Source organism: Pseudorca crassidens, chromosome 2 (genome assembly GCF_039906515.1).
Source record: "Pseudorca crassidens isolate mPseCra1 chromosome 2, mPseCra1.hap1, whole genome shotgun sequence".
In the NCBI taxonomy this organism is placed as follows: Eukaryota; Metazoa; Chordata; class Mammalia; order Artiodactyla; family Delphinidae; genus Pseudorca; species Pseudorca crassidens.
The window spans coordinates 181,532,520-181,550,065 of NC_090297.1; the positions used below are offsets into that span (position 1 = coordinate 181,532,520).

The following is a 17,546-nucleotide window of genomic DNA, read 5'->3' on the forward strand; positions in this document are numbered from 1 at the left end:
AGTCTTGAATCATTCATCAGTGTATGCCTCACAGTACTTTGTATTTATAGTGAATTTTCAGTAAATATTGGCTGAATAAATAGATGAATTTACCTGGAGATGAAGCAAACTCAGGCATATTAAAATCCATATTGTCAACAGCACTAATTCTCAGCTCTGAGGCTGCAATCAGATAGATACGCCATAAACAGAGATTTCCAAACTTTCTCAGTTCGTGGTGGTGCCCTTAAGTGTATCAGCAGTTTTTTTTCACAAGCCCCTTGACAAACAAACAAAAAAAAACCCAAAAACCAAATCCCCAAACCCCAAAACCCAACAAAAATCAAACAAACACCACCTGCCGATTCAGGTCACCAAGTAATTAAATCTTAACAATTTAGTATTTATGCCCTAACAACTCAGTAGCCATTTGAAAAAAATTATATGCATAATTTGAAAGAGCAAATAATACTTTTATTTCATTCTTAAATAATCACAATTACTAATAAGATGCACAGCTTCTTAAGCCTCAGAAGCAGATTGGACAACACCCCCCATGTCATTTTTGGTTCTACATTGATTATTTTCATGATATTTGTTTTTTAATCTCAGCAATCTCCCAAAACTCAACTTCACAAAGATATGATGTCATCAAAAGGAATGGAACTCGATGTAATATCCAAACAGTGAACTGCCTCAGGCTAGCAGCTCATAAGAAGTCTGACAAATGTTGAGTGTTGCTGTGATTCCCTCAAATATTTAAAATTTTCCTAAATATTCTCATATGAGTTCACTGTAGTGAACACAGTTTGAGCAAATAAAGTGTTATCAGCAAGAGTCAGATTATTGAAGGTACCAATCATTTTCCTAAAAATAAGACTGTTCTCAGTTATTTTTGTAATAATACCACTTATGTATTGACTTTCCAATACTTTTTTCAATAGTTTTAGGGAAGCAATGCATGTAAGAGCTTAGGATGTGGGACCTGTACATAACTACCTTCATTGAACTTGCTGGAGTCACAAGTATTTGGTATTCTCACCTGTTCTGGGCATTTATTATTCTTTCTCAGTTCCTCTATTGGAAATGTGGAGTCTCAGTACCCCTATTTGCTATCACCTAGAAGAATCTGCTTGGCAACTGTATGTTGTTATTTTTTTTTAACTCCTTCCTGCAATTAAGCTACAAAACCACTTGGTGGTGATAGATGCTTTATTCATAACAACCAATTACCAAATATGCTTTTTGAGGTCTAGTCAAAATCATTTTTCCACTATTTTCAGATTTCTAAAATTAAAACAATAAAATAGCAAACACTGAGTTGTAAAGTAAATAATTCTAAATAGAACTTGCAAAGGAATAAGTAGAAAGATTTGGTTTGGTACTTTCTTCACTAATCCTTGTATACAATTTACTTTTAATTTTCATTTTATACTTAGATTTTGATTAAAATATTTTGTGTTTTTTAAAAACAGAGATTTAATGTTCTGCACCTTTGTATCATAGTTCATTGATTCTAAGACACCACTGAATATGAGAAGCATTCCAACTTCACAGATGTTAAATGTTAAAAACAGAAAAAAGGTGTCTTAGAAACAGTGAAATGCTGTATTTGCAGATTCCAAAAGAGTCTTAGTTCATGGGAGATACTCAGTAAATATGTATAGGGAAGAAAAGAAGGAAGGAATAAGAAAGAAAGAAGGGAAGGAGGAAAGAAGACTGTGGAGGGGAGGATAAGGAAAGGAGAGAGGAAAGAAAGCAAGAAAAAGGGCAGAAAAGAAAATGACATCCTCTTCCCCAAGAATGGGCATAATTCTGAGGCTTTCTTGGTGGGAAACTTCCAATTTTCCTTTTCACAGATGGAAACTTTATTTATTACATCAATAGTAATTTGATATTGATGAGTTAATAAAAATGAAGCCACTGAGTTGTAATCCCAGGCCCATGAGCTTCTGCATTCCTTTCTTCCCACGTGGAAGGAAGAAAAACCAGACATAGCTGCCTTTGGACCTTCATGCAGGGGCTAAGCCTTATTGCCTCCTTTCTGTCTGGATCTCACTTTGTGTCACCTCCTCAGAGAAGCACTCCTGGACTGCCTATGCCAATGGGATTCCCTCTCAGAGCTTCTTATCCTTGGTTCCCTCCAGACTGTCTCCTCATCCCCACAAGGGCTCATTAACTAGGCTTAAAGTGTAACTCATTTCCAAAACCAGGTATACTTTAACAGTGATTTCAAAGATCAGAAACCATTTAGAAACCAAAGGAATGCAAGCCTACATATTAATTACAAGATTTAGATTGAAAAAAAAACAAACCACAGTAACATGCACTAACACTGAATAATCTTAAACCTACAAAACTAACAATTTATAGTTAATCCGTGATGATAAAGGAGGACCAAACTCTGTACCAAGGGCAATGAGAGTGAAGGAAGGATAAGCTGGACTTACTTCCATGTATTTCTGGAGCTGGATTGCTAATTGGCTTGTGTGTGAGCTTCTGTGATATAGTAAGCTAACAGGTAAGCTTATGTGAACCTAGCCCATCTTCCTGCTTTTGGACAGGCCAGAAAGATGAGCTAAATTCCATTTTTTGATTTCAGTAGAGAAGGATATTTGAGAGCCTACTTTGCAAGTTTACAGACTCTTTTTTTTTTTTTTTTTAATTTATTTGGCTGTGCTGGGTCTTAGTTGCAGCATGTGGGATCTAGTTCCCTGACCAGGGATTGAACCCGGGCCTCCTGCATTGTGAGTGCGGAGTCTTAGCCACTGGACCACCAGGGAAGTCCCAAGTTTATGGACTCTTTTCTTGCAGTTAATTTTAGGCCATATCTTTTGTAAGTTTCTCATGTTTTACTTTAAGGCAGGTTATTACTCTGCTTTACTAGTAAAGGAGAATAGCAAGCCTGTTAGTGCATGAGGGTCATCCTCCTTTTGCTACCCTGAGATGTGATGCCTCGAAAACCTCCATGTGCTTTGTTACAGTTGGTACCTCTGTTCCCCACCTCAGCCCCACCACCTTTTCTTTGCCTCACGTCACACTCCAGCATCCCAGGTAGAACCCCAGGGGCAAAACACAGATGAAGTTCCATCCCAAAGCTGCACTGGTCCCAGAACTGGTCCATGAGCTGCTGCCCCATCAAAGGTGTGAAGATCTCCTAACACAGCAGCTGATTTATCTCAGTATATGTTAAGAAACAGAGGAGGGTATTGGTTTTGATTTTTGTACAGTTTTGTACACACATAAATTTAAAGAATCATGAAACAGGAAAATATATAGATTATCCATAAAAAGAATTAAAATAGTAGATTCTGAAAGTCATAAAAGTAGATTCTAGCTTTCAGGGGCTAAAAAATCAGCAGCAAAGATTCAGATGATATGGTTGTTCTGACTTAATATAATCTCTCTACATATTTAGATTTCAAATAGTGTAATTGTCCATAAACTCACTAGCTAGGTATTAGGAATAAAGGCTTGGTAATGTAGTAATTACAGAAATGTATATTAAAAATTTTACATAGGAAATTAAAACTAACCAATCATTGACATGACACGACTAATTTTCATGTTTTGTTCCAATCATTTCTAGTTTATATTCTGACAGTTCTACAAACTTCCTATTGTAAAACTGTAAAACATACCTAACTATTTAGATTGGAGTTACAAGATATAGGCCTGATGGAAGTATTAATTTCATGTAATTTAGAACATGAAGAAGTAATATTTTTATTATTTACTTGTCTTCAGAAAATGATTGTCTTTACCTTTCAATATGAGCAAGGAAAAGACAAATAAAAACAAAACAGAATTTTTAAAGTTGCATACTTTGGTTGCCCAAACTATACATTATGTGTGTGTATATTTATATATTCTTAAATAATTTTTAAAAGTTACTTACATATATATATATGAGCAACTTTAAAAGTAATTTATATTTTAAAAATAATAATAATATAAAATAAGTAGATATTTATATAAATAATTTAAAAGTTCTGAAGATTAAATAAACCTATTAGTAATACAGCAATAAATAACACTAATGGGCAAATGTAACAAAATTGTCCATTTAGGACTGTTTGCGGTTTCCATGGGTGACAGTCTACTGTTTGTCTTCTACTCTTTCAAAGAAGGAATTATCCCATAAATCTATGGATAAATATTCGTTTGCCTTACCCAGTACTTGAATGGTTTATGAATTTAAAGGTTCTTGCCCTGAATTTTAAGGATCGGAAGTTCACCAAGTTTTTAAGCATATTTCTCATTTTTGCCCCCAATTTTCAAGCTTTGGAAATGACTGTTTTGTTCTAGGAAGTGTTTTCCCAGGCGCCTCTTACTCTACATAATGCTAACTTTTCCATAGGAAAGCTGATATGACAGAGTGATTAAAGAAATAAGATGTCTGTGTACATGTACCACATCTTGAATGAAATTGTGCCATTTGCAGAGATGTGGATGGACCTAGAGATTGTAATACAGAGTGAAGTAAGTCAGAAAGAGAAAAACAAATATCGTATACTATCGCTTATATGAGGAATCTAGAAAAATGATACAGATGAACTTATTTGCAAAGCAGATATAGAGACACAGACATAGAGATCACACTTACGGTAACCAAGGGGGGAAGGGAGGGTGGGATGAACTGGGAGATTGGGATTGACATATACACACTACTAGGCATAAAAGAGATGACTAATGAGAACTTACTGTATAGCACAGGGAACTCTACTCGATGCTCTGTGATGACCTAAATGGGAAGGAAATCCAAAAAAGAGGGGATATATGTATACATATAGCTGATTCACTTTGCTGTACAGCAGAAACTAACACAACATTGTAAAGCAACTATACTCCAGTAAAAATTAATTATAAAAAAGAAGAAATAAAGTGTCTCCATAATTTGAATTTTACCTGATGGTGAATTCAATGGCAGAATTATGGAGGGTGTTGAGGGTGTTTATGATTATCTAGGCTTATTGTCATAAAGACAGTGAGAGCCTGCTTTCGGTATATCTTTGAGTTTGACATGGCATGAGTCCAAATCTGGCTTGACTCACATCCTGTATTTCCAAATAGATTGAACATTAACTGTGCAGTTGAACTGCTGAAGAAATCATTACTGAGGTATTTTTAAATGCACTTCCACCCTTAAGTAAAACAGCTGAAAACAGAAGATCGAAGAGATGCGTATTTTAAGCAATAAAGGCTCAAGTGTGAGCAAAGAGGGTTAGAAAGAGGAAAACAACATTGGATGCAACTTTTCACTTCTTGTATTGACTTTGTTAGTGATGCCCTTTTGGATCTGTAGTCTAAGGGCAGCCTCTCAATTTATCTATGTGAAATATTAAAATCAAGAAGAAAAACATTATTTTCCATTTTCTTTCCTTCGTAGGAAATAGACAACTGTTTCAACTGCTCAGATCTGAACGAATTTGGTGCATCCCAAGGCAGAAGTGAGAGCACAGAAGTGGTAGAGGGTGATAGAAATTAGACAGGACTCTGAGATATTCCCATTCAACTTTGTGAGATCACAGAGCATTTGTAGCATCCCCCTTTCAGGGTAGACACATGCACACAAAATTTTCCAGAGAAACCTGCACTCTTTAGATTTATCTTTAACCGGGCTTTCTGTTAGCATAGATCAGAGAAATTGCCACCAAGGTGGAGGAAAGGGCACCCTGGGAAATGGCCTCAGTTTGGTCCCACATCAAGGATGGGATGTACCAGTGTGAAAAGGAAAATCATTCCTGAGTATATTTCCTTCATTGCTTTGACTCTTTGCCTACTGCATATTGGCCCTCTGGCTTTTGTAGTAAGAGCCAAAAAGTAGAGATTCAGTTGAATCCTGTTGACCAGAGGAAATCATGATATAAACATAAATGTCCAGCTGTGCTGTTTCTTTCTTGTTTTGCAAACCAATATAAAATATTAGGGACTTCCCTGGTGGTGCAGTGATTAAGAATCCGCCTGCCAATGCAGGGGACACGGGTTCGAGCCCTGTTCCGGGAAGATCCCACATGCCGTGGAGCAACTAAGCCCGCGAGCCACAACTACTGAGCCCTCGTGCCACAACTACTGAAGCCCGCGTGCCTAGAGCCCGTGCTCCGCAACGGGAGAGGCCACTGCAGTGAGAAGCCCGTGCACTGCAATGAAGAGTAGGCCCCGCTCGCTGCAACTAGAGAAAGCCCACGGGCAGCAATGAAGACCCAATGCAGCCAAAAATAAATAAATAAATAAAAGAAAAACATTTAAAAAAATAAAATAAAATATTACATTTCCCTATGTTAAATATATATATATCTAACACATATGTGTGTACACACACACACACACACACATATATATACAGTGTTGATTCCTCAGTTTTAAAACTACTACAAAAATAGCTGGGAAAAAGCTGCCGTCAGTATGCTGCTAAAATAAACCATGAACTGTCTTCTCAAAGTACAGAACTAGATAGATGGGACATAGCAGAGTTGTCTTTCTGTGATTTTGAATTCTAGGTGTTTGATGGCAGGATAACATTAAGGCACATTTTATTGCTTTAAAGGGAAGTTCATCTGCATGATCCGTTAATAATCACATGCAAGAGGCCAGGAAAGTGAAAAAGTAGCTTTCAAATATTTTTCGTGAGTGTTTTTACAGCACGGTAGAGATTTATTTTCTGCCACTGTACAGTGACCAGAGCCAGGCCCCGAGGAAAGTGATCTCCCTGGGGTTGTCTGCGGTGTGCACTTTGACCTCTTCCTCTTGGCCCAGGTTAGTCCAGACATTTCAACAGCTTGACTAAGCCTCATCACCAGTCAGCTTCCAAGTTCAGCGGCTGCCAGGATCACTAGCTGCTTTTTAAGTACACCTGTTGCCAGCACTGTGTATGAGTCAAGAAGGCTAGACCTTTCTGGTCTATCCCACTGGCTAGGATCTCTTTCAAAGGAGAATTATTTTTAACATGACTTCATCATTCTTCATCAGGAAAACATTTTTTTTTAGCAAGCTTCTCTCCTTACGGAGAAGTTGCATTGACCCTGAATTGCTATGGTACATCAGGTCTGGGTTAACCTACAGATAAAAAATGGTTTTGATAATCAGTACTACCTCTACTTTGTATTTTTCATTGTGTGGGCCGGCAAAGCTACATGAATAACAAAACATGTAGACAGGGTGTAAACTGAAAGCGTTTTTTTTTTTTTACATCTTTATTGGAGTATAATTGCTTCACAATGGTGTGTTAGTTTCTGCTTTATAACAAAGTGAATCAGTTATACATATACATATGTTCCCATATCTCTTCCCTCTTGTGTCTCCCTCCCTCCCACCCTCCTTATCCCACCCCTCCAGGCGGTCACAAAGCACCGAACTGATCTCCCTGTGCTATGCGGCTGCTTCCCACTAGCTATCTACCTTACGTTTGGTAGTGTATATATGTCCATGCCTCTCTCTCGCTTTGTCACAGCTTACCCTTCCCCCTCCCCATATCCTCAAGTCCATTCTCTAGTAGGTCTGTGTCTTTATTCCTGTCTTACCCCTAGGTTCTTCATGACATTTTTTTTCTTAAATTCCATATATATGTGTTAGCATTAACTTCACCGTAAATGGTACTTGATTATGACACTTAAAACCTTTCATATATAATAACACATATATATGAAAGGTTTTAAGTGTCATAATCAAGTACCATTTACGGTGAAGTTAATCTGATAGTTAATGGTAAGTATTGCATGGTAATTAGGTATAAACACTAAGTAGCATGTATAAAGGACTGTAATTAGTGCATTTCAGGGAGCCAGGCAAGCATTTTTGAAGCAAGCTTGGTGGGGAGATGAATAGAAAAGCAGTTAAACCTGGACTCTGCTCTAATGATCCCTCGGACCAGAGGAGCCTCTTTGGCCAGAACTCTCTGCTTTTCCATGAGCATTTGCTCTAGGCCAGGGGCCCAGGGCAAGGGGACAACCTCCCCTATCAGCACAGAGGTGATGAAAAGTCATAGATAGAAAGTGCATTGGATTTGGAGAGTCTTCACAACTTCTGAAACACTGTACACTATCTAGCTGTAGCTTTGTAGTCTTTTAAGGTGAAGAAACAGGACACATAGGGATGTTTTCAACACTCTGGGCATCATTTAGCCATGATAGGATACTTCTAGGGCTTCATGAGCTCTGTCTTGATCCATTTCCCTATCAGTCACTGTTCATGAGGGATAAGTGTTTTCCTCATACCAGTGAAATGTCTGGTCCGTATCCGAATGTGTAGTTCATTTAATTAAGCGTGTTTTATTGATTATCTATCTACCTATCGACCCATGTACATTTCTAAAAGGTGGTACAAAAGATAGTTTTTAGAAACCTTAACCAGGGTGAAATGTCTTAATCCTGGGAATATCTGGTTATTTTCCCTGCTGGGTGTGCCTGTGTATAACTCAAGTGACACTGTCCTTACTTGACTGATTTTGATTTGGTGGGACTCGACAGAGCAACCTGGTTCAAATGCCAAATCATTGGCTTCATTCTTGCCCACTTTCCTACCCCAAGTTCAGTTCATTGTTAAATCTTGTTGGCTGTATCTTAATATATCTGGGAAATATATATATCCCAGAAATATATCTGGGATCTGACCATGCTTATCACCTCCACTGTTAGCACGACAATTTAAGCCATCAATATCTTTTACCTGATTGTTATACTAGTCTTTTAACTGTTTGACTAGTTTCTACCCTGGAATCTGTTCTCCACAGCAGAGCTATTCTCTGCAAACCAAAGTCGATTTGGTCACCCTTCAATGGCTCTCCATTCATACCCTGCTTTATTTTTTAATGAATCACCATTTGACATAGTATGCATTTATTGGCTTATTACATTATTATTACCTTTTCTACAATATAAGGTCCATGAGAGCAGGGACTTTGTGTCTTGGTAAGGGTTTATCTTTATTCCTTAGAACAGTGTCTAGCAGGTTTATTAACACTTTATTAACCACTGAAGTCAACATCTACTATTGAGATTTTGAATTATTTTCGTTCTAAAAGTAAACTTTCAAAATCTTAATTCCATGGCTTTAACATTTTAAGCATTTGAGCTATAATCTACTCATTCTTAGCTCGAATCCCTTTGGTTGGGAAGCCAAACTAGTGAACGGACCTAGGAGTAATAGCAACTGCTTAATGAGCACTTCTATGCCAGGCTCTTGTGCTTCAGCATTTTGCTGTATCTCATTTAATTCTAGCCTAGTTCTAGAGACAGGTATTATTACTATTCTCCTTTTACATTTAAAGAGACTGAGACTTGGGAGAGATGAAATAACATAATACTCAGAGTTAATAACCCCTGAGCTGAGATTACAATCAAGGTGTGGTTGACTCTATACTGCCTTCTAGCCGTGTCCTCCGGTAACGCGTGTCAGGTTATTGAAGTAGCGAAGCGGCTTAATTCAAAGCATTCCTTCTGCAGTTCCATGTGCTAGGGTTCTGGGATATAACAAATGTCCCTCCATCCCCCAAAGACTCTTAGGGACCAAACCAGGTAGTTCCGCTTTCAGGAATGTCCTAAAAGCCACTGTCCTCTAAGCTGGGTCTCTTACTTTAATGTAAGTTTCTCAAGCGCAGAGGCAGTTACATCACCTAGGAAAAGACGATGGGATCAAAACGCTATGATCCAGAAGAAGAAAGCGTTGTCACCAATTTGGCTGACCGCTTGCAAATAGGGCACTTAAACATAAAGTTCTCAAAAAGCAGCCGACCCCCGGCTTGGAGGGAAGTTGGCGGAAAGAGGGGAATAGGTTTCGGCCTGACCACAGGACGGCTTCTCCAGACCCGCCCGGGCTCCAGCGCGTAAGTCGAGGGGTCCCTCCGCGGAGGCCAGCGGATGCATCGTGCGGCCAGAGCAGGGCTCGGGGGCGGGGCTCGGCGTGGGGGCGGTGCCGACGCCCGCTCCGCCCCCTCCTCGGGGATGCCGGGATGTTTACACTCCTGACAGCAGCAGCCGCTGGAGGAGGAGCGGGAGTCTTGGGAGGATGGGCCACCGCTAAGCTCGCGCTCCGGACGCGCCTCGCCGTGCACAGGGTGGGTCTCCGTGCCTGCAGCGTCCGCGGGGGCGGCGCGGCGGGAGGTGGCCAGCGCTCCGGGCCTAGCAGCCACAGCCCCTGGCCCAGCGGGCCTGTGCGCGGCACCGCCTGGCCGAGCCGCCCGCCCGCCCCGGGTCCCTCGCCGGCCGGAGAACGGAGAGCTCCCCGCTTCTTGGTGAGTCGCCACCGGGGTCTCTGGCGCGCGGGCCGGGGCCCCGCCGGCTGGGGCCGCCTGCGGGAGCCAGGCGGGAGGGGAGGTAGGTCCGGCTCGCGCGCGGCAGCCTCGGGACCCCGCCAGGGGGAGAGGAGGCTGTGCGGGGCGCGCGGACGAGCGGGCGGGGGCTTTGGTCCGGTCGTGGGCGGTGGCGAGAGCCTCGTGCCCCGTGCGGCTCGGGCGTCCGAGGCCGCCGCCGTAACTAAGAAACTCCGCGGCCACGGCTGCGGCGCAACAGGTCTCGGTTCGGGGACCCGAGGAACTTGGCGAAGTTCCGCCTCCCGCCATACGCTCATTGGCGGCGGCGGTTATTTATTCCACGTGGATTGGTTGGGTTCAGCTGTCAGCCGTCAGCCTCAGCCGGACTGGGCAGAGCGAACTTCTGAGGAGAGGTGGGTGGTGGGAGCCTTGCAGACCGGCCTTGAGAAGTGCGGGGAGGGTTACCGGTCTGTTGGAGAAGGAGCTTTCCTGGGACTCTGTCAGAACTAGGAAGCGTCAGGGAGAGGGATTGCAAGGCAGTAGCGAACATTGGTGGTGATAGTGGCAATGGAAAAGAAATAAAGACATTGAACACTGAGGCCCAAGCCAGAGAGGCGAAGGGGAGCGCAGAGAAGAAAGGAGAAAAGTAAGACCACATTGCCCCAGGACAGGGTCAGGAATCGAACACAACCTAGAGGAAGGATCCTACAGTGAGATTTAAGAATCCCTGTTACCTCTTTCCTATATACTGTAGGCCTTGGGAGATGATGATTCAAACAGGTGAATCTTGTTCTTGCACAGCTGTAGGTCTTGTTAGGGATAGATACTAAGAATAGACTTATTTTACAGTAAGATATGTTTCCAACCTTGAGCATTGTTGGTGATGGAATTGAAAGTCAGAAACATTGCAGAAGTGGAATGATTTTTCCCCTCCTTTGAGGCTACTGATCTTAAGGATGCAGTTGAAACGATCAGATGCCCATGGTTTGTAGAGCATTGTGTACCCGTTATAATTAGAACCACTGTTTCTAATTCCTTCTCCAAGGAATTTGCAGTTTCAAGGAGTATGCACACTCCCAGCAGGCTACAGCAGAGTGTCTCGCCAGGTTGCATTACAGAATAAAGTACAGAATGTGTGTGTGAGACCCATCTGTTCTGTTTAGGAGCTTGAGCTGCTCCGGGTGTGGTCGGAGAATAGCATAGTACTTTCACTCAAAAAGTTTATGGTACGTTTGGGACTATCAGACAAACACTGAAAGGGTGAATAGTTAGACAAGAGATACAATTAACTCTGTAATGCTTTGTGGCAACTCTTGCTGAATTGATGCCGAGTATTCTTGGCTGTAACGCTTGATGAAGGCCAGTGCCCCCAAAACGGTTAACATAAAGCGTAAGCAACTTCATTTCCAGACGAAGGGATCCCTCGCTACCGTCGAGGAGATCCAGTCCACAGGTTGCTTCACTCCTAAAACCGCAGCATCCTCAGCTTGGCCCTGGACTAGGTGGGAGCTTGCTGGGGTGGGGGAGAGATGTTGGAACTTTGAAAAACTTTGCGTCTCAGAGGCGTCAAAGGGGTAGAAACTATGGGGACGGCGAGAGGAGGGCGGCGAAACTAAAAGGCTAAGGCACCCCTAGTGGAAGCTGGTTGCTTTCCCGGGGTCTGGGGCAGCCCGGGACCTTGCAAGACGCGCGGTCCTGAGATTCGGCTCTCGAGCAGGAGGCCCCGCCCCCTTCAGACTGACGGCCTCCACAGCCAATGCGCGGTGAGGACGGCGCTGCTCCCGCTGGAGGGCGGGCACTTCCCCCGGCCCCGGGGGCTCAAGGGAGGGGGGCGGCGTGTGGGATAAACGGGCAAGATAAGGGGAGGTTGTGAGGTAAACATGCAAAACGAGGAGGGGGGGCTTGTGAGAGAAACGCATAAAACGAGGAGGGGGCTTGTGAGAGAAACACGTAAAACGAGGAGGGGGCTTGTGAGATGGGGGGCGTGTGGGGTAAACGGGCAGTGTAAGGGGAGGTTGTGAGAGAAACAGGCGTAAAATGAGGAGGGCGCAGCGGCAGGTTCCTAGGACCCCGTGGTGCTCGTCTCCTTTCAAGGTTCAGCCGCGCTTTGGACCCACCGGTTGGTGTGACTAATGGAGGGGAGGAGGGGTCTCACAAGACCCCTCCTCATTTTACGCGTTTCTCTCACGAGCCCCCTCCTCGTTCTTTGAAATTATCTGAAAATGAAAACCAAGAAATGTCAGAATCCCAATCCTTAAGCGTTTTTACAATTACTTGGGACTCTTTCCACAGTTAAAAAAATTTTTTTTTCACCTAAAAAAGTAAAGACCGTCCCTGGAGTGCAGACTCATTTCCTAGTTTGCACTGCTGTGCTGCTCGGGGTCGTTGACTCGGGTCACACCTGCAGCGCCCTCCACGCCCTTTCCAACACACACATTGTCCTGGCTGGACAATTTCAAGAGCGCTTTTCCAGCCCCTAAAGCAGCACTTACGCCAAGAATGAGGAAAGCACGCCTGGTATGATGGCCGCGTACTGGTGGGGAGGGGAGGTTTGAGGCCTCGGGTGTTAACCTACCCGAATAGTAAAACTCAGTTTTGTAGTCTCCACATGACCAGAACGCGGGTATAGTTTGTGCGCAGGAGTATCTGATCTCGTACTCCCCTCCCTTCATCTTTCTGGTGGTTGCAGTTGGCAGTGTGAGGCTCTGGTTTATTGCAAACATTTAAGTATTTTCTTCCCGACTCTTGTGCATTTACTGAAATGTAGATTTCTTTTTTTTTTTTAAACTTAAATATGTAGTCAGAGAAATCATTAGAGAGTTTTATAACCAAAAACTGTTTTCATTGGAACTGCCTGATGTTTTAAAATGTATCTTTCCAGTATTACTAGTGTAGCCATTGTTCAGGGCATCTGGAGAGGAGAGAATAACGATTACTTAATGCAGTTTTGGAAAAGAAGTTGCTTAATTAGGTAATAGGTCCCCAAAATTCCTTTCAGGTTTTGATTTTTTTTTAAAACAGGCTTTGGTGTTTAAAAAATGTGCAGGGCAGCTGCATAAAGCAATACACTGTCCACATTCCTGGTTTCATTCAAATTAATATATTTGTCCCTTCAAATATTTGCTCAAGAGTTATGTGGGTAGGTGTTTTAGTACATCATTCATAAAACGTGGCAGCAAACTTAGCATAATACTAAGGGTGTTTTGGAAATGACATGTGTGATTAATGTTTGCTCTGAATTGCCTTACCAGCAATTATTTTATCAGCATTTCTATAAATATATAATAAGATGTTTTAAGAAGCATTTCTTCATACTTTCGAATGTTTCAATTCATTTCTTCCTCCCTTCAATTTTATAGGGAATTTATATAATTGTAATCAAATATATTTATTTGCAGGATATAACGGCAATTGAGAAATTTTCAACTTATACATAGAACTAATGTAGAACCATTCATTCTTAGAGCTATAAAACCTCTAAACTGCTGATTCCTCTTTTGGTGATTAATAGTTTGATTATCCCTGTGTATTGTACATCTTTACAGAATAAGGAAAACACTTAGAGAATATATTTCATGGTTTTTAGTGAGCAGTGGAAATGAGAAGGACAGATAGATGGTCTTGAAGCATTCCTTAATTTTTTTGAGCAGGATAACTTCTTTTTTTTAACTTTTGTTAAAATAACAGCTGTCATACTATGTATATAACGAGCCGATACAATGAGCTGTTTGCTAATAGCTATCCAAAGTGTTAATCGGAATAGTGTGTAACTGAATGGAAGTTATTTAATTGGTCTATCAAATTTTAGAAATTTATATGTTTTCTGTTACTTAATGGAAATAGACCTTTCTGTAAATCTTGCCATTGGTCTTCTATTGATAATCAGTGTAAGTCATTAAAGGCAGTTTTTTCATACCAGGTTGCTTTTGTAGAGAACAGGGGTTCGCAGACTTTGTCTCTAAAGGATGAAAGAGTAAATATTTCTGGCCTTGTGAGTCGTATGGTCTCTGTGACAGCTACTGCCACTGTAGCCGTGGACATACCTGAACAGGTGGGTGTGGCTGTGTTCCAGTAAAACTTCGTTTATACAATCAGGCTGGAGGCCCAGTTCTGCCCTAGAAGGTAATACCAAGGGTCTAAACCTGATTCTAGGATGGATGTTTGGGCTGACAGGGATTTTCCACAGCACTGTGTTCGCCTTTTCTGGTCCTTTGATCCCTTATGACGTTCTCTTGATCTTCCCCAGTCATCTCAGAATAACGCCCAGTTATTCATTGCCAAATTTTGTGTTTAGTCTCAGAGCCCTCATAAATATATCAGCCTCTTTCAGATTTATTCACCTGTTCAGGGATTTCTGTCATTCTTTGCCTCGGGGCAGGGGGGGATCCCACACCCATCCAGTGATGTTGAATGGATTTGCGCTCTCTCCGCTTCCTTCTTGTTGCCAAGCCAAGATGGACTCTGATGTCAGACATTTTTCTTTGCTTGATTGACTGATAGCCCTAGAAGGAATGTGCTTTGCTGTGTTTCTTTAACTAGTAGTTTTTGTTCTAAGTCGACTGGAGTGACTGCTTTTTCTGCTGTTAGAGAAAATTTCTGGCATGAGCAAGAGGGTGCACAGATTTTTTTTTTCTTGTTAGAAAAATTGACTAAGCCTTTTTTTCTTTTTTTTTGGCATTCTAATTTAATCATTTTATTAAGCTTTTTATTTATTTATTTATTGATAAGTCTTTTATAAAAGACTGTTTTTCCAGTAAAAAAAAAAAATTTCTAAAAAGGGCCTGCATTTGTAAGGAGAGGCTATAGTCACGGGCGTTTGTGGCCTGGGAGTACTTGCGGGGTACCTGACTCTTTGCTTTCAGTAGAGTTAGCTGTGGCTGACCTGGTTGCAGCTGCTGAGAAGCGGTTGAATGGAATGGAAAAGGCAACAGTTTTGAGCTTACACAGAAGGATTTCCCAGTCCTAGCCAGGAGTGGGTTCTGGGTGGGCCGAAATATTGACCCCTCGGGGCGGGGCCTGGGGCTTCAGAGCTTCCCGGCTGGTTGCCAGCAGCTGCTACCAGCCTCTTCTCTTTGTGTGACCTTGCTGCACAAATATCATTTTCTGTGTTTACCATGATGTGAAAAAGACTAAGGCCAAGGCTTCGCTCCTACTCTCTGACCTTGCTTGAGTTACTTGATTTGTTCAGACCGTAGTTTTCTCAGCTCAGGTCACATTGCTTTGAGGAGTAAATGACAACATCTTTGTAGAAGGAGGGTAGTAGGCTCAGTGAGTGTTAGTTTCATTTCACCTCTTTCTCTATTCTTAGGACGTTTTGTGGTGGGAAAAACACGTCTTCTCAGTTTCTTCTGATGGCAGGCCCTGCTGCCCAGCTTTATCTGAAGAGGCTCCTACCCAGCTCTGCTGCCATTTCTACTTTCTCCGCCTTAATTATTCTTCCCTTTTGCCCTGTGATTTCCATATTTATAATTTAATTGTTCCCAGCACGAGTTAATGTTTTTACTAAACTTTGTGGGGAGAGGGCAGTAATCCTTAGTTCCTCAGGTAGAAAAAGCCACAAGAGCCTTGGGGGTTATAGTTTGGACAACAAAAAAAGTGAGAGTTGCAGAAAGATACTTAAATACTGATTCAAAAATGGAAAAAATTAAAATATTCTTTCTAGTGTGCTTCCAATTCTGTTTTTTTTATTGTTAAGATATTTTTCTCATATTCTGCTACTTAACTGGCAAATTACTCTAATTTTTTTGTGGTCGTAACCATAGCAAAGCCACATATCCTCTATATATTATGATTGGAAAAATGGAACAGTTAGACATGTTTATGAAAAATTGTTATACCTCTAAAATGTAAGGAGTTGCCAATCTTCCATTGCCTTTTATATCTGTTGAACCCTATAGTAAAATAATGGGATATGTTTGCATACTGTCATAAAGATACCCAGAACTGGACAATAGGTAATTTATTTCAGGCAAATAGCTTGTTCTTATTTCAAATAGTTTACTTCTAAGCATGGTTTGTTATTTAACAAGTACAGGTAAATTGAAAGACATTATACAAGAAGAATGTTTATTGATGGATTGATTTTATAGGAATTAATTGATATTTATTCTCAATTTTTTATGGTAACCTACAAATTCACTTCTTGTGTGTGTGTGTGTGTGTGTGTGTTTAACAGTCTTTGGTATTTAGACACATTTAGAATAACATAGTAGCAGGTGAGGTATTCAGTGAAAAATGGCATTTTTTTAACATTTTAATATATACCTAAAATAAAGTTTTAATGAAGTTTCTACATTTGATAAATATTTTGGTTGTTGAATGGCATATTGTTTTCAACTTCACTTTGTCATTTTGTGACCTAGAGTGTTCAAAGTATCAGCTGTTGATGAAGAGTTGTATTTTATTAGGTGCTTCTCCCACTGCTCTTCTAATCATTCTCATCGCTCTCTCCCTCTCTCTTTTAAGTAGGAAGGAATTTATTACACCATGTTTAATAGTATTTGGTGGCTGGGAGGGAGTCTGAGCTTCTAGCAAGGTTTCCCAATACTGGGCCACCAAGGGAGTTGCTGCCTCTTTCGTGATCAGAAAGCCACCAGCCTGGGACTACACAGCCACTGCTCACGATGGCGCTGCTCTTCTGGGGGCCCTTGACTGCTGCGGTCCAGGTGATGGATGCTCTGGGTTCGGTACTTAACACCTCCTGTATTAGTTTCCCAGGGCTGCCCCAACAAATTACCACAAACTGGGTGGCTTAAAACAACAGGTGTTTACGCTCACAGTTCTGAAGGTCAGAAGTCAGAAATCAAATTGCCCACAGGGCTGTGCTCTCCGTGCAGGCTCCTGGGAGAACATGCCCCATGCCCTTCTCTCAGCCTCTGTGTTGGCGGCCGTCCTGGACGCTCCTTGGCTGATAGGTGCGCCACTCCAGTCTCTGCCTGTGTCATGTGGCCTTCCTCATGTGTCTCCTCCTCCTCTTAAAAGCGCACCAGTCTTACTGGATTAGGGTCACCTGATGACCTCATCTTTACTTCTATTCACTTACACTTAAAATTTAACAAGCAAAATCTGTACTTTTTTTTTTCCCCTCCCAGATTCTTCACCACACAAAAGATTTTTAAGATTTCTGGTCTTTCTGTTCTGAACAGAATATTTTCAGGTTGTACAGAGATTGTACCTGAGAGATAAAGGTACCCAGGTTATCCTGTACATATGTCATCTGCAGTTTGTATTTTATACTACCATAGAAGAGCTGTTCCAAAATCAATTTTCCATTCACCATTATTTTGTAGTTTCCCTTAGGAGACTTTAAGTCCATAATTCA

The 17,546-nt window shown here is 41.6% G+C and overlaps 1 protein-coding gene and 1 non-coding gene across 5 annotated transcripts in view; one reads left to right on the forward strand and one right to left on the reverse strand.

Moving 5' to 3' along the window:
• Positions 1 to 2,689: 2,689 nt before the first annotated feature.
• On the reverse strand, positions 2,690 to 2,762 carry TRNAV-CAC (transfer RNA valine (anticodon CAC)). The gene has a single exon. It is a non-coding gene; the product is annotated as a tRNA-Val (tRNA).
• A 7,224-nt stretch (positions 2,763 to 9,986) lies between these two features.
• Positions 9,987 to 17,546, forward strand: part of NEK7 (NIMA related kinase 7) — a 150,571-nt gene continuing 143,011 nt past the window's right edge. For 2 of the 4 annotated variants that reach the window (XM_067729830.1, XM_067729834.1), the window contains exon 1: positions 10,069 to 10,207. The gene's annotated coding sequence lies outside the window, so the exon portion shown is untranslated. Of the gene's footprint in view, positions 10,031 to 10,068; positions 10,208 to 17,546 lie in introns of those variants that run through there. The other 2 variants (XM_067729831.1, XM_067729835.1) reach the window with 2 other exon arrangements.